The following is a 23,598-nucleotide window of genomic DNA, read 5'->3' on the forward strand; positions in this document are numbered from 1 at the left end:
AGCTACAACTCCCTGGGCTACTTCCCCATGGCCTCCTCCAAACACCTTCTTTATCCTCACCACAGGACCTTCCTCCTGGTGTCTGATAACGCTTGTACTCCTTAGTCCTCCAGCAGCACTCACTCTCACTCTCAGCTCCTTGTGCCTCTTGCTCCCAGCTCCTCACACGCACTTCCTCTCCTCTGGCTCCCCACTCCTTGACTGGAGTGAGCTCCTTTTTAAACCCAGGTGCCCTGATTAGCCTGCCTTGATTAGCTGCAGGTGATCTAATCAGCCTGTCTGCTTTAATTGGTTCTAGCAGGTTCCTGATTACTCTAGTGCAGTCCCTGCTCTGGTCACTCAGGGAACAGAAAAGTACTCATCCAGTGACCAGTATATTTGCCCTCTACCAGACTCCTGTACCCCACTGGTCTGGTTCTGTCACAGTACATACACCACTACCTTGGAAAAACTATTCAAAATGAGATCAGACAGTTACTGGCAACAAAAGTCAAACAGAAGATTGTGGCAAATCTGAAGTCAGCAAGATATTACTCTGTTATTCTGGGTTGCACACCTGACATCAGCCATACGGAACAAATTACTTTAATGGTGCATTTTGTAACAACAATAACAGAACCTAGTGAAAATGTCCCTGCAATGGTGACTGTCAGAGAGCATTTTCTAGAATTTATTGACATTGATGATACTACAGGAGCTGGTATGACAAATGTGCTTCTTAAAAAGCTGGAAGATACGGGAATTGCAATAACTGACATGAGAGATCAGGGCTACGATAATGGTGCCAACATGAGAAGAAAGAATAGAGGAGTGCAGACACAAATCCGACAGTTAAACCCTATGCTTTTTTTGTCCCATGCAGTTCTCATTCATTGAGCTTGGTGGTCACTGATGCAGCATCAGCTTCTAGTTAGGCTGCTGAATTTTTTAATATAATTCAAAGTGTCTATGTATTTTTCTCTGCATCAACTCATCAATGGCAAATTTTGAAGCAACATCTGGGAACATTATCTCTGACACTGAAACCACTGAGTGCCACATGATGGGAAAGTCGAGTGGAGGTGATAAAGCCTATCAAACACCAAATTGAGATGATAAATGATGCCATAGCTGCCATTATGGAGGATAATGCTATGACAGGAACTGTTCATGGGAGAACAGTGGCAGAGGGAAATCGAATCACCAGAAACATACATAACTTAAAATTTTTGTGTGGCTTAGTGTTGTGGCATGACATACTGTTTGAAATAAATGTTGTAAGCAAGAGACTCCAAGGTGTTGACCTTAATATGTCTGGAGCAATGGAACAACTGGACAAAGCAAAGTCATACCTACAGTCTTACCAGTCAGATGAGGGATTTCAAAATGTTCTGCAGAGTACACAGAAGTTGGCAGAGGAACTTCACACTGAAGTTATTTTCCCACCCATTCAAGAATACAAGAGTCACCAACGAAGATAACATTTTGATTATGAGGCATGGGATAATCCCATAAGAGACCCCAAACAACAATTCAATGTTGAATTCTTTAACCAGGTGCTAGTTTGTGCAATACAGGCAGTTGAAGAATGCTTCATGCAGCTCAAGGAACACAGCAGTATATTTAGGATGTGGTATGATATTCTAAAACTTCACACTATACCTGAAGAAGACCTACACCAGCAATGCAGGGCACTAGAGACAGTGTTGACACATGATGACATGCACAATATTGATGCGAGTGATTTAGGTGATGAACTAAAAGCCCTTTCAAAAAACATTTCTGCAGGATCAACTCCAAAGGCTGTTCTGGAATATACACTTCTACCCCGATATAATGCGACCCGATATAACATGGGTTTGCCTATAGCGCGGTATCCCCGGGGCTCCAGCAGTAGGGCTTGGCCGGCGCTTTAAAGGGCCTGGGGCTCCGGCTGCTGTGGGAGCCCTGGGCCATTTAAATTACCGCTGGAGCCCTGCCACCGCTACCCCGATATAACAGGGTTTCACCTATAACGCGGTAGGGATTTTTGGCTCCCGAGGATCGTGTTATATCAGGATAGAGGTGTATGTGCACAAATATGACGACCACCCTCTTTCCAAATGCTTTTGTTGCTCTGCACATACTTTTAACACTTCCTGTAACAGTTGCCATTGGAGAATTCAGCTTCTCCAAGCTGAAGTTAATAAAAACATGTCTATGCTCCACAGTGGCACAGGAGAGGCTGGTCAGCCTTGCAACTATCTCAATAGAGCATGATCTGGCCCAGACTGTGGACCTTCAGGAAGCAGTTCAAATCTTTGCAACCAAGAAGGCACAGAAAGCACCACTTTGATTATTCAAACAGATAAAAATGCCAGTGTTTACTATGCAGACAAGAAAAGTTACACTTGCTGTTCAGGCATTTGAAAGTTAAGTGTTATTTAAAATTTTTGAACAAGGCATTTTAAGTTGTTTGTTCTCCTTTATTGGGGTAGGTAGCAGAGCAGTACCATGAGAGGAGTAGAACAGGAAGAAGGCAGAACTGAGACCTTTCAAAGTTTTGGCCCAGGCAAAGGGGCATGGGGGTGTCATTTGAGCTCCCCGCCTCAGCTGCCAAACTGTTTTTGGCCGGTCCTGACTGAAAAGTCCCAGCCTGACACACCACAGACTTCAAATCTAGGGACTGTTAGCAAGAAAGCGTTCCAGCTACAAAGCAAAGGTATATGCTCTGCTCCATAGGTACACCACTGATCATGCAGGCCTCTGCAGCAGCAGAAGTTTCCAAGGAGTCTTGAAAAGCAGCCCTGTGGTGTTAACAGTCAAAGAATCATAGAACTGGTAGGGCTAGAAGGGACCTCAAGAAATCTGAGACAGGACCAAGTAAACCTACACAATCCCTGACAGGTATTTGTCCAACCTGTTCTTAGAAACTTCTAATGACTGTGATTCTACAGCCTCTCTTAGAAGCCTATTCCAGAGTTTCACTACCCTCATAGTTAGAAAGATGTTCCTAATATCTAACCTAAAACTCCCTTGCTCCAGATTAAGCCTATTACTCCTTGTCCTACCTCCAACTGTTTTCCATGTCCACTGATCACAGTCCACTTTATAACAGCCCTTAGCATATTTGAGGACTTATCAGGTCCTCTAGACCACACCTCAACATGCCCAGTTCTTTTCAGTCTTTCCTCCAAGGTCAGGTTTTCTAAACCATTTTTCATTTTTGTTGCTTTCCTCTGTACTCGCTCCAATTTATGCACATCTTGTCAAAAGTATGGCACCCAGAACTCCAGCTGAGGCCTCACTATTGCTGAGTAGAGTGAGACAATTGCCTCCTGTGTCTTACATATGACACTCCTGTTAATAAGCCCCAGAATATTAGCCTTTTTTCACAACTGCATCACGTTGCTGACTCATTCAATCTGTGATCCACTATAACCCCCAGAAGGATTCTTTTCAGCCATACTACCACCTATCCTGTTATTCCCCATTTTATGTGTGTTTGATTTTTCCTTCCTTATGAAGTTTGTGCCAGGTTGACTACATCACTATTCAATGTATCAAATTAGATTTGAGAATCACTATCATATGCTAATTATGGGCTTCTCTTCAGCAGACTGATACTGGTACCAAAGTTAATTCTATTTAATGGGCAAGAAAGTCTCATTCTAGTGGCAGGAAACGTAAGTGCTTCAGAATACCAGAGCTGATTGAAAATGTAAAATACCTTTTGTGAAAAAAATAACATTTCTAAGTCATTTCTGGTCTGCAGATTCTGAAAAACAGTTGATTTTGTTTCTTTAAAAAAATTATTTCCCAATATTCTTCTTATTCCTATTTTCTTCCCTTCCCCTTTTTTTCCCCACTGTAAAAGGAATGGGAGTAAGAAAAGAGAATAAACTGAAAATACTTCCCCCACCCCCTTTTCCAGTTTTGTCCACAAAAGTGAAAAATCTTCCAGAAAACACAACTTTTTCATGAACATTTCCAATTTTGAAAAAAGGCCACTTTTTTCTGCTACAGAAAAATTGTTCACAAAATTTGAATGGACTCTTCTGCTATTGCTACCTTTAAAAATGCTATTATATATTTCACAATTTTTTAGCACAGAATACGACAAATATCAGAAAGGTCTTCCAGGCCCTTTTGAATGTTTAATCTTTGGCATTAGCTATAAATATATCCCATAGATATGGACGTCTAATGACGTCCAGAGATATGTATAAAACTATTTGTTTTAAATGGATTTGGTTTGGCCCTGCCTTTAAGGTAGGGATGTTTGACCTTTATGTGAAGGCAGCTTCTGAGGCTTCACTGAACCCTTTATTAAGAATAAAAACGGCACCAAAAATACCAGAAACAACTAATCTATTTTAAAAAACTGCTCAGTTCTAAATGACAGCTGTCTTTACATTTAAAGGTATGCGGTATCGATTTCATAGAAACTCCACACTGCATGGTTGAAATAAGATCAGGCTCAAAGCATCCCCAGAAATTTCACACTTTGGAATATGAAAAAGACAGCCACAATGGATTACTCCACCAAATCTAAGAAACTATGGTAAACTCTTAGCTCTGCAGATACAAATGAAAAATAGTAAAGTACATACTGTCCTTAAAGACAAATCTTAAAATAAAATACAAAAACATAACTCTCTAGGGTGTCCATTTGCCATACATATAGATACACACTCAGGTATGTTGTTGGCACTCAACTATCCAGCTCAGGTGAGCGTACAGCAGATGAACACCTATCCTGTCATCGTGTGCTACAATTCACATGTAAGAGTTCTTCCTAGTGCTGTTTAAATACACAACAGTGAAAACTCTGACGTAAGCAACCTTTGTTTCTTCCTCAACAGATTTGTAACATAAACTCATTGACCTATAAATATTTAATGCACAGCTCCTAGCATTGTTTTCCCCAAACCAATACACGCCTCCTTTTATTGAGATGGAGCTTTAAAAATTGTGCTGTGTCGGAGTGACTTTTCACTAGGAGTTCCCAAAATAGGCAAGGAAACATACATAACATATTCAGGTCCACTGCAAACGTGTGGGTTTGCATCACTGTTTGTAACTCCTGGAGTTTTTCCATCTTGAGGGGGGGAAACTGAGTTTCTTCCATGTGATTTATCCACAGAAGTGAATACCAGGTCTATTCAGTAAGGCCAATATTTTCAGAAATGGCCATGAATTTTAGATGCCCAATCTCAGACACGTTTTCCTTGATTTTCAGAGCTCCAGGGATGCAAGTTATCAGCACCTCTGGAAACCTGGCACAAGATGTTTCAAACAGGCATCCCAAAAGTAACAAACACTTTGGAAAATTTTGCAGTGTGACTACTAGGTGTGTTCATTCGGTGTGTGACTATTGAAAAATGTAGCCTTCAACACAGAATAGGTTAGATAATGAAGGCACCTCTCTGTTGTTGCATGTGTCAAACTATTGGTAACCATATATACAACCCAACATATGGCAGATAAAAGAAGGCAGGGTGGCAGTAAAACAACATTTTAAACAACACGGAAACAGACTTGAGTATCTAAGTGGAAGAAACAAGCTTGGAGATAGGTTATGGATTTGTTACAGGCCTGCTTTTAAAACTCCACCATCTAGTTATTTGTCATGATTTCACAGATTATTAATTATTTGTATTACCATATTGCCTAGGAACTAGGACCTCACTGGGCTAGGTGCTATATAAAGAAAAAACAAAAATACGGACCCTGTCCCAAAGAGTTTACAATCTCAGCATAAAACAAGACACAATAGAGAGATAAAGACAAGACCGGGGAGCATAAGGAAAGAACATGACATTACTCGTCAGTACAATAAGCAGTGGACTCAATGCATCTTCAGCCTAACCGTTGCCAAATTTTTTCTAGGCATCACAGCAAAGGAGAGTTTTAAGGAGCGATTTGAAGGAGGATAAGCAGGTAGTTTTGTGGATGATGAATACATTTTACTCCCCATAAACCTATCGATGACTGAAAATGAAATTTGTTTTCTTACAAAATATCTTTACCTGACACAATAAAAGCCCCAGAGTCAAATTTAAAACCACTGCGTTTGTCGCTGAATGGCTGAAAGATGCAAAAGATTAACTGTAAGGTATAAGGATACCCTAGGACCGTCAACAAATATGGGACTTGTATACATATACATTAAAGTACATTCTCCCAAATTAGAATGTTAATTGCCAATTAATTGTTCGCTTGGACAAGTTGACTTTGCAGAATTTGACAAAATGGGGAGTCTTGGGATATGTCCCTATTAGTTTGTAATTTTTTTTAATCATTCAGCAAAATTGTTAGGGGGTGTTTATGTTTTTAAATCCTTCCACTTCGTTACTGTAGAATGACTCAGGAGTGCTGGGGCTGAGATCACAGTTTTGTCCTTATAGGCTACTGGCATCTCCTTTTTTTTTTTTTTTAAATATATATTTTTCTCCCCCCCCCCCCCCGAAACAGAGTAAACAAAAAAAATTAGTTCAAAATTTTGCTCAGTTCAACTTTGCTAGCATCACTTTAATATGTACAGAAATTACCTTAAAAACAAAAACAAAAATACTTTCTTGCCTTAAGAGTAAGATCCCGGAAGATATGAAATTTTCCACCACTCTTCATTTTAGCAAGTCAATAGAAGGTGTGACTCTTTAAATGCCAAGGATTCCTTAACTAATGCAATAACCAGTTGCTTGGTTGTGATTTTTCTAAAAATTAGGAGTTAATACTAAGGAGTTAATACTAATTTTCTCCCTCTCTCCAACTTTGTCACCTCAACATTGTAGACCCTGTAACCGGAGACAAATCTACTTGCTTACCATCACCCTCGAACAAATGAAAGTAATAAATTACTGCTGCAGGCTTATGCGACGACAGGTAGCCACCAACATCTTAATTGTGTGGCTTTAAATTAATAACTTTAACACTTTGTTTTAACCCTGCAGCAGCTTGACAACTAAAATCAACACTCGGTAATATTAGAGCACACTGAATTATTTAGGATATACTAGAGATGTTGTTAGTAATGCTAGCACTTAAAAGAGCATTGCCATATCAGCCGTAATGCGAAACAATGTCTTATTTTTAATGATTCGGGATGGAATTTCCAAAACCACCTGAGTGGCTTAGGATGACAATCTCATTAACTTTCAAGGAGATTTATGCTCACAAGTCAGAGGCATTTTTGAAAATCTCACCTTTGGTTAGCAGAAATCTATTAAAGCCTTGTTCTCTGCAAATAGTAACAGCAATTAACTGCTTACAACCTGCATATTCAGACTCAGCTTCTTTATGGTGTGCGAAGGAACAACTTAGGGCTCAATGGTGGAGTTATCAGAAGCCCGGAATATGAGGCAGCACATAGCTGAGCTGCCCTTGGAGCAGACCAAGGACCAGACTACCGTGAATCAGTTCTGACACAATTTGGTCCTGTTCTTTCCTTGCTTTAGGGGCGGTGGGGTATAATCTGCAGCAGTCCTTTACCTGGCACAGACTGCCTTCCCCTGCAGGCTGATCCAGGCTGTGCTGGACAGGACATTTGGGGAAAGGGGAGTTCGTGCGTGTGCATGTACGCATGCTTCACAATTTGAATCAAGTCCCAGTTGAATCGAAAGTTGCCATCAGATGCATCCAGCTAGCTGTACAGAGGTGTTTCCTTGTAAATAGCTGAAAGGTCACTATGCACATATTCAAATATGTTTGTTGTTCAGTAAAAGAATTTCCAAGGAATAGAATTCAGTGTGCGTGGAGGGTACTCAGGAAAGAGATCTTGGAGTCATCATGGCTAGTTCTCTGAAGACATCTACACAGTGTACAGCGGAAGTCAAAAAAAGCAAACAGGATGTTAGGAATCATTAAAAAAGGGATAGAGAATAAAACCGAGAGTATCTTATTGCCCTTATATAAATCAATGGTACGCCCACATCTTGAATACTGCGTACAGATGTGGTCTCCTCATCTCAGAAAAGATATACTGGTATTAGAAAAAGTTCAGAAAAGGGCAACTAAAATGATTAGGGGTTTGGAACGGGTCCCATATGAGGAGAAATTAAAGAGGCTAGGACTTTTCAGCTTGGAAAAGAGGAAACTAAGGGGGGATATGATAGAAGTATATAAAATCATGAGTGGTGTGGAGAAAGTGAATGAGGAAAAGTTATTTACTTGTTCCCATAATATAAGAACTAGGGGCCACCAAATGGAATTAATGGGCAGCAAGCTAAAAACAAATAAAAAGTTGTTCTTCTTCACACAGCGCACAGTCAGCCTGTGGAACTCCTTGCCTGAGGAGGTTGTGAAGGCTAGGACTATAACAGGGTTTAAAAGAGAACTAGATAAATTAATGGAGGTTAAGTCCATTAATGGCTATTAGCCAGGATGGGTAAGGAATGGTGTCCCTAGCCTCTGTGTGGGGAGATGGATGACAGGAGAGAGATCACTTGATCATTACCTGTTAGGTTCACACCCTCTGGGGCACCTGGCATTGGCCACTGTCAGTAGACAGGATACTGGGCTGGACTGACCTTTGGTCTTACCCAGTATGGCTGTTCTTATGTTCACCATCCAGGAGGGAGTCAGTAATATATCTTGCAGTATTGGACATTAACTATGCAATAGAGCCATACAAGAAAGTTATACTACACATACAAAATACACCAAGTTGGGACCAAAATTATAGATGACTATAGGAGATTTTGGGAACAGAGCAGCTCCTTAGTATGGATGTTGTATAAGTGACTGGTCTTTAAGGAGGTCTGGGACAACGTATATGCAAAACATTCACTACAGGTACTCTTCTGCTTAAACCTAGCTGGCGTTTTTTTGGTAAATTGGAAACAATTTCCTTAGCTACTGAAACTTCAGACTCAGAGGGCTCCTGCTGGCTGCTGGAAAAAGGTATTGAAATACTGGACTGCAACAAGAGCTATAGCTATACATTGGTGAAGCAATGAAGCTCTGGAGAAGGTGGCTTATAAAAAGACTTAAGTTAGAGGACTATGAAAGAATATGGACGCAGAACCTCAGGTGTGCCAGACCTCCATTCAGTGCACATTAGAGCATCCTCAAGGGAGCCCCTAGGGGATGATACACTAGCCAAGGTTCTTAGAATGTAGTGCCTTCAAGCCACACCTCCTCTCACTCCTGACATGCCTTCTACACTGAGTGGGAGTGTTGGGTGGTGTAAACTCAGACATGCAGGGGAATCCCCAGCTAGCCTCTTAAGGCAGCTTTCTGGCCCTTTTGCACAACAGTCCCACCCCAAAGAGCTTCCCGTCTAAGGATAGCATCAATCAATTTGCTTTTGGAGGAGGCTGCCCAACACAAAACCATCACATGTGAAGCAGCATTATTGTTTTGGGGGGCGAGGAGGTAGCCCACTATAAATTCATCACTAAGTGGCTCGCCATTAACTGAGTGGAGAAGCAACATGAGGGACATTTGGTTTTTGTACTGTGGGCTGGAAGACTGGGTTCTTCAAGCTGAAGCAGTGGGGTCACAGGACCAGCAGGGGACTGGGCAAGAGATGGAGGGTACATGGCTTATATTTTAGCCTGGGGAGTAGGATTACTCCTTGAGCCAGTAGGTGTGAGTAATTTTTTAAAATGCTGTGTACTTCTGCACAATAGGTGCATAGAGAAATATGTCCAGTACATTCAGAAGACTTCTTGCAGCAGACCGGGCCTGTGGTATGGGGAAAGAGGACAGCCTTCATGTGGAGGCATGGGAGCCTTAGAAAAGACAGGATTACAGAGGAAGGATTGCCAAATGGTTAGAATGCTAGCTTGGGACTTGGAAGACAACATTTCAATTCATTTCCAAAATGTGCTTGCTGTATAACCTTGGGCAAGTCAATCTCCTGCTTCCTCAGTTCCTATCTGTAAAATGAAGACACAGCACTTCCATACCTCATAGAGTATAGAGTGCAATAGGACTACAGATCCTTTGGCTCTTGGCAGGCTGAGCATAGGCTTGAAATAGTTCTGTTTCCTCTAGTTCAGGGCTGAATTGCCTGAGTAGGGACAGCACACAAGCACATCTTTACTCTCTTATAGTCCCTCTCCGTTGTTTTCACAGGATGAACGACATCTTAATTCAAAGATTGTCACGCACACACCATTTTACCTGTGCAGTCATGCATGTTACCTAACCTCACATTCTCAACTGCATAATATTCCTGTCACAACTACAGCAAGTGCCTACACGGAAAAGACATGTTAGGAAAGTATGTGTGCGTTATATTTACTGTCTTTTCCATGATAAAGTGTTTTGTCCTTTGGGGAATTCGGTTAAATCACAGTGTCTACAACTTCTGCTCTTCATTTCATTGCCTGCCCACATTTCATCTGTTCCATTTCCCTCGTCTGGATACATGGAGAGCCAAATCCTTGTGACCAACCTGCTTTCTCCTTTTGCCCTGCTAGTGCTGCATTGGCAACAAGTTCTCTATGCACCACAGTTTGGGACCCTTTACTTTATTTCATTCTTAAAGTGTTCTTCAGAACTGGATCACACTTTTTTAAGCTCCACTCTATCACTTTAGACAAAATCTGAACAAAAGGTCAGAAAAGAACAAAAAAAAATCTTTCTAGTTGAAAACTATTACAAAAAACTAAATAAAAACCAAGAGTGGTGTGCTTGAAAACCAAAAGGACAGCAACTCTACTAAAGCTGTCTCCTGACTAGATCAGTCACATGCAGAACATATTAATGTTGATCTACTGATTAGCACAGTGCTGGAAAAATTAAGACATTGTGGCTTTTAAAAGGGACAGCTTCTCTCTCAACAAGTTAATTCTCAGTATACATAGTTAGACATTTGTAATTAAGTCTATCATTGCTCCTCTATAGCACAAACAACTAGCATGCTCAGTTAGCCCCCGGGAATAAAAAGATTGGCTACACTGATGCGTTTGTATAGCATGTTCTGTTGTGGAAAAATCCTCTAACTTGTCTATCAACAGATACAGAATCTCCAAAGGAGATTGTGTTTATAAAGAACTGGTGGGTGCCACAGAGTTCAACTGATCATAAATTGTGTGTGCAATCCACAAATTATTTGGTTGTTAACTGTCTGACACTCCAAAAGGGCTGTGTTGGTTATCTTATTGATACTACCTGTCATTTTATGTAATTGCACTATTTACTTAATGTAGATAGTGTGCCTTTATAAAGAACCGCTCCTGTCCTATGATTAATTGAACTGCTCATTTAAAGGCCAAAACCAAAATATGTCAGTGCCTTCCACTAGAACTGTGAAAGCTTGACAAGATTTTGCAGGCCAGTGTGAATGTCTGCTTATTTAAAAATCAGAGAAATTAAGTTAGAAAAGTTAAGGGCACAATAAAGAAAGAGATAAGGGGGCACAATGAAAGATACCCCTGTTCTTTCCCTCCTCCTAAATTAGTTTAAGCAAAGAAATTGGCATAGCAAGGTTGCCTCTCAAAACACTCAGGCATAGCAGTTCTGAATTGTTGGCCACTTGTATATTGCCTGATCTATCTTCTGCCATCTGCCTACATTCACCTTTAGTGGTAATAGGGGCAACAACAGCTGACTATATAGTGTTCCAACAGAGAAGTGCTTTTCACCACAGGCCATCTGAAAAGGGAAAACTGTTTAGGATTGTGTAATCCCAGGCAGCTTCCCTCTGCAGTCAGTTCCATGTGTAAAATCCTTGATTGCAGAAAAATAACTGATTAATCCCAGGCAGGAAAAGTCAGCTTCCTTCTGCATCAAGGACAGACACAAGGACTGGAGAGTGAAATCAAATAGCTACTCTGGCTTCCCACTGCTGCTTTTCCATACATAACATGCTATTACACCTGCAAAGAGCAAAGAAAGGAAGAGAAAGAGGAAGGAAAGAAGTAGAAAGAGATGCTAAAGGGAAAAAAGGTTAAGAGAAATGCAGAAAAACAAAGGAGAAGAAACAGACCAAGATAGGGAAGAGACAGACAGTGATTAATATTTGGAGAGTGCTTTCAGTATGCCCATTGCTATATACGTATTGTTATTAAAAGGGTTAATGTACTAGTAGAAGAAGTAACAATAGTATCCCAGAAATTTCTTCCACCAAGTATTAAGTGGGATGCCAAAGTTAAGGATGTTCTGGTTATCTCCTCTTTTGGCAGCCAACAACTCATCTGGAAAATTTCAGGATATGGACTACTATATTTAAATATTGAAAATCTTATCCTAAAACACTAGTGGGAACTAGGCACCCCACTTCTATTTAAAGTCAATGGGAGCAGAGCACTTATCTCCCCTTAGCATGTTTGATAAACCATATCCTTACATCATATGCATGACAACTCTGGTTCCCACATGCTGCCTGAGGCACACTCATAGATTCATAGACTTTAAGGTCAGAAGGGACCATTATGATCTTCTAGTCTGACCTCCTGCACAATGCAGGCCACAGAATCTCACCCACCCAGTCCTGTAACAAACCCTGACCTATGTCTGAGCTATTGACGTCCTCAACTTGTGGTGTAAAGACTTCAAGGTGCAGAGAATCCTCCAGCAAGTGACCCATGCCCCACACTGCAGGAAGGCGAAAAACCTCCAGGGCCTCTGCCAATCTGCCCTGGAGGAAAATTCCTTCCCAACCCCAAATATGGCAATCAGCTAAATCTTGTGGGCAAGACTCACCAGCCAGACACCCAGGAAAGAATTCTCTGTAGTAACTCAGATCCCACCCTATCTAGTGTCCCATCATAGGCCATTGGGCATATTTACCACTAATAGTCAAAGATCAATTGCCAAAATTAGGCTATCCCATCCCTTCCATAAATTTATCAAGCTTAGTCTTGACGCCAGATGTGTCTTTTGCCTCCACTGCTCCCCTTGGAAGGCTATTCCAGAACTTCACTCCTCTGATGGTTAGAAACCTTCGTCTAATTTCAAGTCTAAACTTCCTGATGGCCAGTTTATATCCATTTGTTCTTGTGTCCACATTGGTATTGACTTAAATAATTCCTCTCCCTCCTTGTTATTTATCCCTCTGATATATTTATAGAGAGCAATCACATCTCCCCTCAGCCTTCTTTTGGTTGGGTTAAACAAGCCAAGATCTTTGAGTCTCCTTTCATAAGACAGGCTTTCCATTCCTCGGATCATCCTAGTAGCCTTTCTCTGTACCTGTTCCAGTTTGAATTGCACCAGTGGGTGCAAGGGGCAGGGTCGGCTCCAGACCCCAGCGCGGCAAGCACGCGCGTGGGGCGGCCCTTTCCCAGGGGGGCGGCAGATTGGGCGGCGCCCCGGAGCCCCGGGAGGACCGGACCTGCCGCAGGCATGACTGTGGAGGGGGCGCTCGTCCCGCGGCTCGGCTGGACCTCCCGCAGGCATGCCTGCGGCAGCTCAAGCGGAGCCGCCGGACCTGCGGGAGGTCCAGCCGAGCCGCGCGACCAGCGGACACTCTGCAGTCATGCCCGCGGGAGGTCCGCTGCTCCCGCGGCTCCGGGGCGCCTCCCGCGCATGACTGCTTGGGGCGGCCAAAAAGGTAGAGCCGCCCCTGGCAAGGGGGAAACTTGGAGTGCAACTGCCCATGCCCTACCTTTAATGTAAACAGATCACTATGGTACTTTTCATGACCACTGTAAATGAGTCCACTCATTGCTAGGCACTTCATCATGTCCAGGTGTGGCATAGCAGCTGTCTCACTGGGCTAGCACTCCCTGTCGATGGTCACTCCTGCACTGTGGCTAGTTCTCCATAAGTAACTCATCCCTCTGGCCAGGTCACCATTTTCAGTCCACCCCTTCTGGGGATCACAGGCATCCAAACTGAAAGTCCAAAAGTGTTAACAGGAATAAAAACCTTCTGCCCTCTGTGGGCTCTTCCTCACTCTGTCTTGCTACAGTCTCCACAGCTGGGCTTGACAACCCTTGGGACAGGCTTTATGCCCCGTTCTTTGGGGCTAGTAGGGGAACCCAGTCCCACCATCTACCCTGGGTTCTGACCCAGAGCCCTGTACTAACCAATTAGGTCTGCTTCTTTACATGTGCTGCAGTACCCAGCCTCTTAAGTTCCCCTCTGGGTTTCCCAGTCTCTTCCCTGATTAGTCAGGGTTTCCACTAGTCCTCCCTGTCTGGAGAGCTTTCTTTACTGCAGGCAGCTCAAAGCCTCTCCCTCCAGCTCTTTCCCCAGCTGGGCTTTAATACCACTTAGGCAATTCCCCATAAGGAGCTGAAGGTGAAGTAAAGAGGGAGAGCCTGGCTTGACTCACCTCAGGTAAGGCTCATTCGGTAATCAGGTTGGCTTAGGCCCAGGCCCACAGGATAAGCCTTCCTGTTACAAGCACTCAGTTTGCAGACAAAAATGCTTTAAAAATAAAATGGATAGGATGGGGTAAAAATGAGAGCAGGAGGAGCAGGCACAACAAATTTAGCAAAATTTCAAACCTATGTAGGTATCCAAATATGCAGCGCACAGGCCAGGGGTAAAAAGCAATAAAAAAGTAATATGCAGGCAAGATATTTTTTAAAATAATCTATTCTGTACATCTTCCCCCCCCCCACCTTTCTTCCTCGTATTTATTTGCATATTGTCTAGACTACAAGACAATATGCAAATAAACATATTGGGCAGCAACCTCTCTTATAGGACTATAAACCAACTAGAACATTTAGGGGTACTGTATAAGCAACATAATATTCATTATACTCATATAGTTGAGGAATTTGTTAATTCGCACTCTGTTTATTTCAAGGAAGGGCTGGGGAATTATACAGAAGCCATATTTGTGTGGCAAATGCATGTCAGGACGTGAAGTAAGGTAGAAATAACCATGTTGGGTGGCAGAAGAAATTTACCTCTTTGGATTAAAAAGACCTGATACATATCGTTATTTTGGGTACAATTTCACTTGCTTGTCATGTCATACTGAGTCCATCTGTGTGGATAGACATACATATGGTTACAGTCATTTTAATAGTTTCAGTCAAACCCAAGTAGCTTCTCCATCATTGTAAATTTTGTAATCAATATTGGATGTTTTTCAAAAAGATATGTTCTAGTCCAAACAGGAATTAATTTAGGGAAGCCCTATGGCTTGTGTTATGCAGGGGCGGGGGTCAGATCAAATGATCACAGTGGACCCTTCTGGCTTTCTAAGATACAAGCTATAAGAATTTTTGAAAGGTGCAGATTTCTCTACTCAATGACATATGGATCAGATTCAGAATTAAAGTGTGCACAACATCTTTTATAAATTTGGGCTACTTCATCCATGTTTAGGCACCTGCCTGGTATTCCAAAAAGTGCTGACTACCCACTCAGCAGTTCCCACGGAAGTCAATGGGGCTCTTTGTGGACATAGAGGTCTGCCCACAAGCAGCAAGTTGCAGGAACAGGGCCTATAACATAGAAAACTGTCTCCCAGTCAAAAGATGCACCAACAAACATGGAAAATTACTCTAACTCCACCCCACTCAGCTAAATGAGGTGTGAATTTCAATTATTGACATATGGTGTATACAGAGGGGATCATCTATTAAACACAAGCCATTTTTTTTGTTTTCCTTTTCTTCAAAAGAAAGTGGGGAAATTGTATTTAACTATCTACACATTTTTGCAATGCTAGTGTAGTGCAGCTACACATCACAAAAATCAAGAAATGCAAACGTTAAGGTTTTCACAGAAACACTAATGTGGTTACTGTGACAGATATGGCAGCTTCCTGCAATATCCTTGGAAGACCTTACTGTAGTAAGTTTATGCATTATTGTGGACTTGGATTGTATGTAACCTCTCTGAGGGAGAGGTGTGACAGATAAAGACCATATTGTAAACATGCTAGACAAGTACAGAATTTTGGGATAATGTGTTAAGTGGATTTCCTGGGGAATTCCTAGGTAGAGGTTAATGCCAATACCCCAACTCACAGCCTTTTGAAGCTTTTCCCTGAGGAGAGGGTCATTGTATGAAGATTACCTGTTACAGAAGGCCAAGATCAATGGCCCTAGCCATACAAAGGAAGGGGTGATCAGCCAAGTCTCAGTTCTGGTTCTAGATCCAAGATGGATGAACTTGTACCCTTGGGAAGAACCCAACTGTGGGTTTTGAGGATGTAAAACCTACCAGAGCCTTAGGTTGGAGAGGGGGATGACCTCTGGTAAGCTTTTTAGCATGAGTGTAGGTTTTTTATTATTTTCATATGTTGTCTCTGTAATGCCTTTACCTTAAGAACAGTGTACTTGTTTAGAAAGAGCTGTGTGGTAACTTATAACTGCAGGCAATATACTACTCATAGCCCTTAAGAAACAAGTCAATGCATTCCCCTAGGATACCTGTCAAGCACTCTAGTTACACCCACTTCTTTAAGGGACAGATGTGACAGGTATGGCAGTTTCCTGAAATATTCTTGGAAGGCCTTATTGTATTAAATGTATATACTACTGTGGGCCGGGATTGTAACTAACCTCTCTAGGGGGAAGATATGAAAGATGTGAGGCCTGGGAATTCAAGAGACCATATTGAAAATGGGCCAGATAACTAAGGACTTTTGGGACAAAAGTTAAGTGGAAATTCCTAAGGGGAGGTTAATACAAATCCCCCAACTCTGGTTATGCAAAAAAACCCAGCTTTTCTAACCTAGGCCCTGAGAGAGGGTCATTCTTTGCTGATTACCTGTTACAGAAAGCAGAGATTGAAGGCCCAAGCGATATAAAGGAATGGCTGATCTGCCCAGTCTTGGTTCTGGGTCTTAGACTAATTTGTAACCATAGGGAAAACCCAGTTGTGGGGTTTGAAAGAGTAAAACCTACCAGAGCCCAAGGTTGGAGTTGGGGTGACCTCTAATAAGCCTTTTATCATCCATGTAGGTTCTTTTTTTGTTTTAATATGTTTTCTCTGTAACATGTTCACCTTAAGAATAAATGTGCTTGCTCAAAAGGAACTGTGTGGTCATAGCCCTCAGAGAGAAAGGAAAGAGCAGGCACTGACCTTTTAGGCAGTCTGGCTAGCTGGGGATAATCACAGTATAAGGTAGGGAGCTGTGCAGCCTTAAATTCCCCATGGAGGAGGGAGTGAGATGTGGTTCTCTGCCCATGAAAAGCAACAGCTAGGAGCCAGAAACCTTAAGTGGGTACCCTTGGTGGACCATTGGGGGGGGGGGGGGGAATTCAGGTGCAACTGCCCTGAAACTATGATGTTTCCATTTCACAAATTCAGTAACACCTATTCTTCCTCTTCTGGTTGAATATGTAGTTTAATATTGACTTCCTGTCCAAAATTGTGTGCCATAAAATTGAGCAATACATCCCAGTCAACATCTTCCCGGAAACCACAATTTCTGTATTTCTTTACCGTGCAATCTCAAGATCAGTTATGCTTGAACACATTTTTTTACATCTAATTCTATATCCCATGGAAACACTACTTGCCAGAAACAATATCTATAAAGCACAGCACAGAACAGAGTTGCCAACACCAGATGACGTTAAACAAACAGCAACTCTCCACTGCCTAGCAATTAAAATTGATAAGAGCCCTGTGTTCTTCTGGAATTCTTTTCAACTAACAGTGAGCTCTGGAATTGCCAACCACTGAAGGTTTTTATGACATTGCTTCTTATAAACGCACAGTCTTATGGGAGCTGATAAGCGCTTGTGTATGCTTTACTGGTGTTTGCGAATGGCCAAGACTGTTGACAGGGGGTTTAATGTTGTGAAAGACACCAACAGCACCCCAAGGACAGCCTGGGACATTCCAACACTTGTCATAGAGGTGGCAATTTCCCACTAAATCACACAACACCATGACTTCACAGACCCCAGCTGAGCTGATAATGGCTTTAGACTTTGATGCTTGGAGGTTGGGAGAAAGCAATTGTTTTACTCATTCCAGAACTCTAACAACATACTAGAACTCCTGATCAACTGGGGAAAAAGTGAGGCTGAAACTACACTGGAGATTTCAGCCATTGCTGGCCAGCCACTGATGTTACTGCACCAGCAGAGGCTGCTTTAGAAAAGACAACTGCCAAAGGCAACAGATTTCTGAGTGGCAGATTGGCAGCAGGGGGTCAGTGTCCCCAGGCTGGGTGGCTTTGTGCCTGGAAGGGGATCATGCTGCCTGTTAACTGGGGACCTACAGACTGGCAGCTTCACCCTGTCAGTGCCCAGGTATTGGACTGTTCCCATCTTGCAGGGTCTATCACTGGGGTCCAGCTGCCTCTGCAGCCCCAGGCTGGAATCTATGCTGTCAGCCTCCAACCTGGCCTCATGGGGGTCTGCCATTAACTTATAGGAGGATATGAAGAGGCCACAGACTGACGTTTTGTTTAGGTCTGCGGATTGCTTTGAATGCCTCCGTGCAAACTATTGTGTACACAAAGTAAACTGCTGTCAGCCATGATTTGTACTAGTGCCACTTAATCAAAATGGGTACTTGGCACTGATGCAAAATTATTATTATTATTAATTATTTTTACCGTGATACCACCTAAGAGCCCTGGTCCTGGACTAGGACCTCATTGTGCTAGGCGATGTACAAACACACTGCAAAGATGATACCTGTCCCAAAGAGTTATATTGCTGTTTACAGAACCTACCAATAGGAGTTTGCACCACTGACTTTGCTATACCCATGACAGGCTGAAATCACAGCAAACCCCCAGTTTAGCCAAGGCCTTTTAAAATAAATAAATAGATAAATAAATCTCTTCTCCCTATGTAATTTCTGTTTCATAGTGCAGCCATACATTCCAATTACTGTGCTCCAAGCAAGCAAGAATGCTGTGACATCCCATAGCCACTTTTGCTCAAAGATTCCTTCTGGTCGAGTCTTGCTATAGGACTATCTCAGAAGGAAAGCTGGTTGGAGATTTTAGTCAGAAACGCCAATTTGTCAAAACCAACATGTTTTGGGGGAACATTTCAGTTTCAACAACCTTCCGATGAAATGCAGGCAGGTATCCATCAGAAATGTAAATCCCCACTCCCTACTTTTGCCTATGTGCTGGCAGGTCCAACAGATGCATGGAGGTGACCTGGCTGGACATGTTACTAGGAAAGTGGATTTGCTAAGAATATTGAATATTAAAATTAGCACCATCTACTTCTATTCTGAAAGCAATTCTGTTCTTAAAACAGATATTTGACTTACCCAATGCCCATTGCAGTCAATAGAAAGACAGGGATAGGATCAGGCTCTGTATTATTAGTCAAAAGCACCATTAAACAATTTTAAACAAAAAATACCTACTATATGTGTTCCAATAGATATAGGAATCCACAAAGCCAGTTTTGTTGTTATTATTTTTTACTTTTTCTTTTTTTAACAGCTCTAGTGTCCTAGGAGTTTGGAGTAGGAAGTTGAAACTTTGGTAGAGTATTGTTACTGAGGTCAAAAAAGGTGTCTTTTGCTATCCCCAGAAAAATCTGTCCATTTGACAGAGCTAAAACCCCAAAAGTCACCATTAGTGGATTTGCAGGAGAGTTTCATAGTGATATAATAGCTACACATTTTACAAAGTTCATACACCTGTCATAGTGCATCATGCCTTCACCCACACCATGCTGAGTCTCCTGAATCAGTTTCAAATGAATGTACGGTGTTACGGCTACATATGAGCCAGACAAAATGTACCATCCTCTGAATTGTTGTGAAAATAATTTCCATAATGTTTGTGAGGCACTCAGATACTAAGGCAATGAGTGCCACAGAAATCACCATCCATCCTATGCGCTGGATGAGTAATGCCTACGCACCAGCTGTAAAATTAAGGTTGCGAGGCTACCTTCATTACACCATTTGCTAAATCTGAGGACTGTTTTATACAACCACAACATTCTTTTAACATGTTTTTTAGCATGAAATACTAAATAGAATTATGATTAAATAATAATTATCCAAGCTAAAAGATGTCACAGTTCATAACAGGCAGAGAAAATAAGAGCCATGAAAGGCTGTAATCCCTAATGCACATGAATCTGGCAAGAACTGTGCAGGCATCATGTGTTTAATTTGAATATTTATGCTCATATACACATGTGCCTTCCATATCTAAAACAAAGTCAAAACAGAAAACTCAAAGAGATTGTTGAGCAGTAGATGTCAGATGCCCTGATATCTTAGAAATTGCTGAGCCAACAGGTTTACTCCGTGGAAAGTGTTGCGATATCGTCTTGTACTTTCTGGACCACTGATAAGATAACAGCATATAATCACATGGAATTTATTCTCACTATTGTTATACAAATATACACTTTTTTATATCCTTGTGATGTTTACCTACATTACTGTGTTTTCTAGGACACAGGTGAATGAGCACCAAGTGAAATAACCCTGAAAGATCTTATGAAACAGTCTGTGGAAGAGAGGATTTGCTTAAATTTGTGAAGGTCAGGGAAAGCTTCTCTCTACAGGACACAAACCAAGCACTGGTTCTGCACATGGATCCAACTGAGATGATCAGATGATCCTTCCCCTGAGGAAGTGTGGAGAAGGTGTCACCTCCACAACGCTGTCCCCTACCTCCACTGACCTGCATGGTAAAGTGGTCATGGGGGCTTCATTGACTTAAGGGAATGGGATCAGGGGATTCTGCCGCTTTTTGCAGCACTGTCCCTTATTCTGCTTCTGGATCTGCTCCTGGCAGAAGGAGAGACAGCTTTAGTTCCAATTATAGTTATACTAGGGTACCTCACCTTTGATCCCCTCCATGGCTGCTACTGAACAAGAGGATCCACTGGGCAGTGTGATTTGTGCTGAAATTATACTGCCAAGAAGGAGCTGCAGCTATCTTTTGGAACCAGCTCCCGTCTGAGCAGAAAGGGGTTCCCTTTCCCACAGGACCCTGATATCTGTTGGACTGGAAAGGAGCAGAGTGTCCATAATCTGGCTCACCCTCTCCAACCTACTCCTCCCAGAGGTGGTATATCCAAGGAAAGTCCATGAGAGGAGCCTCCTAGGAGGTTTCCATTCTTGGTACATGCAACTGAGGAAGGAGTGCTTCATGCTTTTGAGAACAATTCAATCTGGATAATAAGAACGTATTGAGAGGGGTAAAGGATTCATCAAGGAAAGAAAAGAAGCAGAAATGAAGTAGAGGTGGGTGGACAAGCAACAATGGCAAGGTGTATGTGAAACCGATTTTAAAACTGTTCCTAAATTACATCATAATGGACGCTGCAGCACATCCAGCTTCTGGAAACATACGTAAGCCACTCAAAATTCTCTCCCATACTTTTTCATATTGCAACAGAAATTCTCCTGTGGAAGTGTAGCCACATATAATGTTTGGGGGTACAACAGTCAGCCCCCAAACAATTACATGAATACTATTATTTCTTATGCTTTTCATATGAAATCATTTCCTCTAGTTTTGTTTTATAGGATTCCTGTTCTTCAGATCACTTTTTATTGAAATAGAACTGATTTAACAAAAGCTAGAAAACCAACCCCAGACATACAAGTGGTGCTCCAAATTTACTATTCAGTTTGTTTACAATTGCAACATAGCATTAAGAATGCAATAAAAAAGTTATATAAAAATATCTACTGAACAGTGAAAAGTCAGCTACTTATATACTCAACACTTAAAGGCCTAAATTTTCAAGAGACTAGTGATTTTGGGTACCTCAGTGTTGGGGTGCCCAACTTGAGACAGAGATTTCTCAGGGGCTGGCCCAAGATTATGGAATGAACTCCCACAGGAAAACCACAAACATCACCACCTTTCCCTCTAAGTGCAAGGTACATTACTTTATTCTTGCCTTCTCTAATATATAGCAACATGTGTATGTGTATACACACGCACACACATACACAAATAAGAATTTCAGAACAAAACACTCCACACACTTCTATTTCTGGGTGAGAGATGAGAAAACAGATATGTGACAAATGTTAGTCACATTGCTTACTGCATTACTGAAAGGCACTCCGATACAATGGTGATGAGTGCAGTATAAGAACCTATACAGAATAGAAATCTTAATGCTTCAGCACTTTCTGAAAAATCAGGCCTCTTTTAAATATCTCAAATTAGGTGCCCAAAACACTAATCATATTTGAAAGGACAAGCAATGTTGAAAAGAGAGTTCTTCTAAACATAATACAAACAGCAATGTTCATGATACTTTTAAGGCACCAATCCTGGAAACACTTATGCATGTACTTAAGTTTATTTACACACATACTCTGCTAGAAATCAGTGGGGGTACTCAAGTAGTAAAGTTAAGTGTGTACTTAAGCGTTTGCAGGATTAGGGCCTAAGGTATTAATGAAAACATAGTTAACCATTCCCCTATACTACTGGAAACCTAATCACCTTCATTGTAACAGTGTATGAGAAACAGAATGAGAAAACTACAGTAAAAGCTGTTTTATCTGGCACTTCACCAACCAGAAAGCTCTCAAAACCATTATTTCTGATCTTCATTGAAAGTCCAGTTTATAGTCCCAATGGCATGGGGCCAGCATGGGGTTGGGGCATGGGAGGGGCTGCGGGACACAGGCTCTGGTAGGGAGTTTCGGTGCAGGAGGGGGTTTGGAGAGCGGGAGCAGGTACAGGGTGCTAAACCCAGGGCCACTCACCTCGGATGGATCCCTGCAAGTAGTGATCTGTCCCGGCTGCTCCTAGGCGGAGGCACGGTAGGCAGCTCTGCACCCTGCTTCTGCCTGCAGGCACCACCCTCACAGCTCCTATTGGCCGCTGTTCCCGGCCAATGGGAGCTGCAGAGCCAGCGCTCAAGGAGGGGCGAGGACAGCGCACAGTCATCTGCCGTGCCTCCACCTAGGAGCAGCCAGGACAGGTCACCACTTGCGGGGAGCTGCCCGAGGTAAGCGCCCCCTGGATCTGGCACCCCTCACCTGCTCCCGCGCCCCACACCCTCTCCTGCATCCAAACTCCCTCCCTCTTAGTTAACTGGCATTTTTCACTTACTGGCACCCTCCATTTCCCCAACATGCCAGATAAAACAGCTTTTACTGTAGAAACAAGACCGTTCAGCAACAGTTTACCATGCAAAGAGAATAAGTATATTTATGGTGCCATTAGTGATGCTGGGTATGAAAATTCACTTTTAAAAAAATATTGAGATTTTCTCTTTCAATTAAGCAATTCACCAGAGGAATATTTAAGAAAAGAATAACTGTATGACAATTTTTTGATTTTTCAGCAAGTTGTCCAAAAAGAAACCAAGCAGGGGAAACCATAATGGCACGTGCTTTCTCCTCTTCATTTGTTCTAGGAGAGAGAACCAGTCTGGAGCAGTTTTGTTACACAATCATCTGATGCAATTTGTAAGTATGAAGGACAAAAACCACATTGTCTAAAATGAACCTGGGAACACTAAGGTCTCTTCTCCACTGAGTATACACATTAATTCCAAAGAGTGCTAGGAGGAGTTATCCATACACAAAAAAGAAGAGAAAAAAACTAGACACCTAGACATTCCATTTCAGTCATTGGATTCCACTAGCAATGAGATAGCAGCTTTCAATTTCATATTATCAGTGTTACGGAACTGAATTATCAAATGACACATTTATATCATAACAACTCAGTAGATAATAGTGAGAAGAATGGATGAGATTCATATTGCCATTAAAGTTATCAATATGAAACATAAAAAGATCTGAATCAATATTTGCAGAAGCAAGAGAAAATACAATGGAAGAGATGCA

General features: G+C 42.0%; 1 protein-coding gene and 1 long non-coding RNA gene across 6 annotated transcripts in view; one reads left to right on the forward strand and one right to left on the reverse strand.

Moving 5' to 3' along the window:
- Positions 1-23,598, reverse strand: part of KCNQ1 (potassium voltage-gated channel subfamily Q member 1) — a 552,595-nt gene that overhangs the window by 508,547 nt on the left and 20,450 nt on the right. The gene's annotated exons all lie outside the window — the stretch shown is intronic.
- LOC120404843 lies at positions 17,847-23,443 on the forward strand. Of its 2 annotated transcripts, none has more exons than XR_005598209.1 (3): positions 17,847-18,089; positions 20,221-21,126; positions 23,091-23,443. It is a non-coding gene; the product is annotated as an uncharacterized LOC120404843 (long non-coding RNA). The 2 variants fall into 2 exon arrangements; XR_005598210.1 differs by having other exon boundaries at positions 23,163-23,443.

Source organism: Mauremys reevesii, linkage group 4, assembly GCF_016161935.1.
Source record: "Mauremys reevesii isolate NIE-2019 linkage group 4, ASM1616193v1, whole genome shotgun sequence".
Lineage (NCBI taxonomy): Eukaryota > Metazoa > Chordata > Testudines > Geoemydidae > Mauremys > Mauremys reevesii.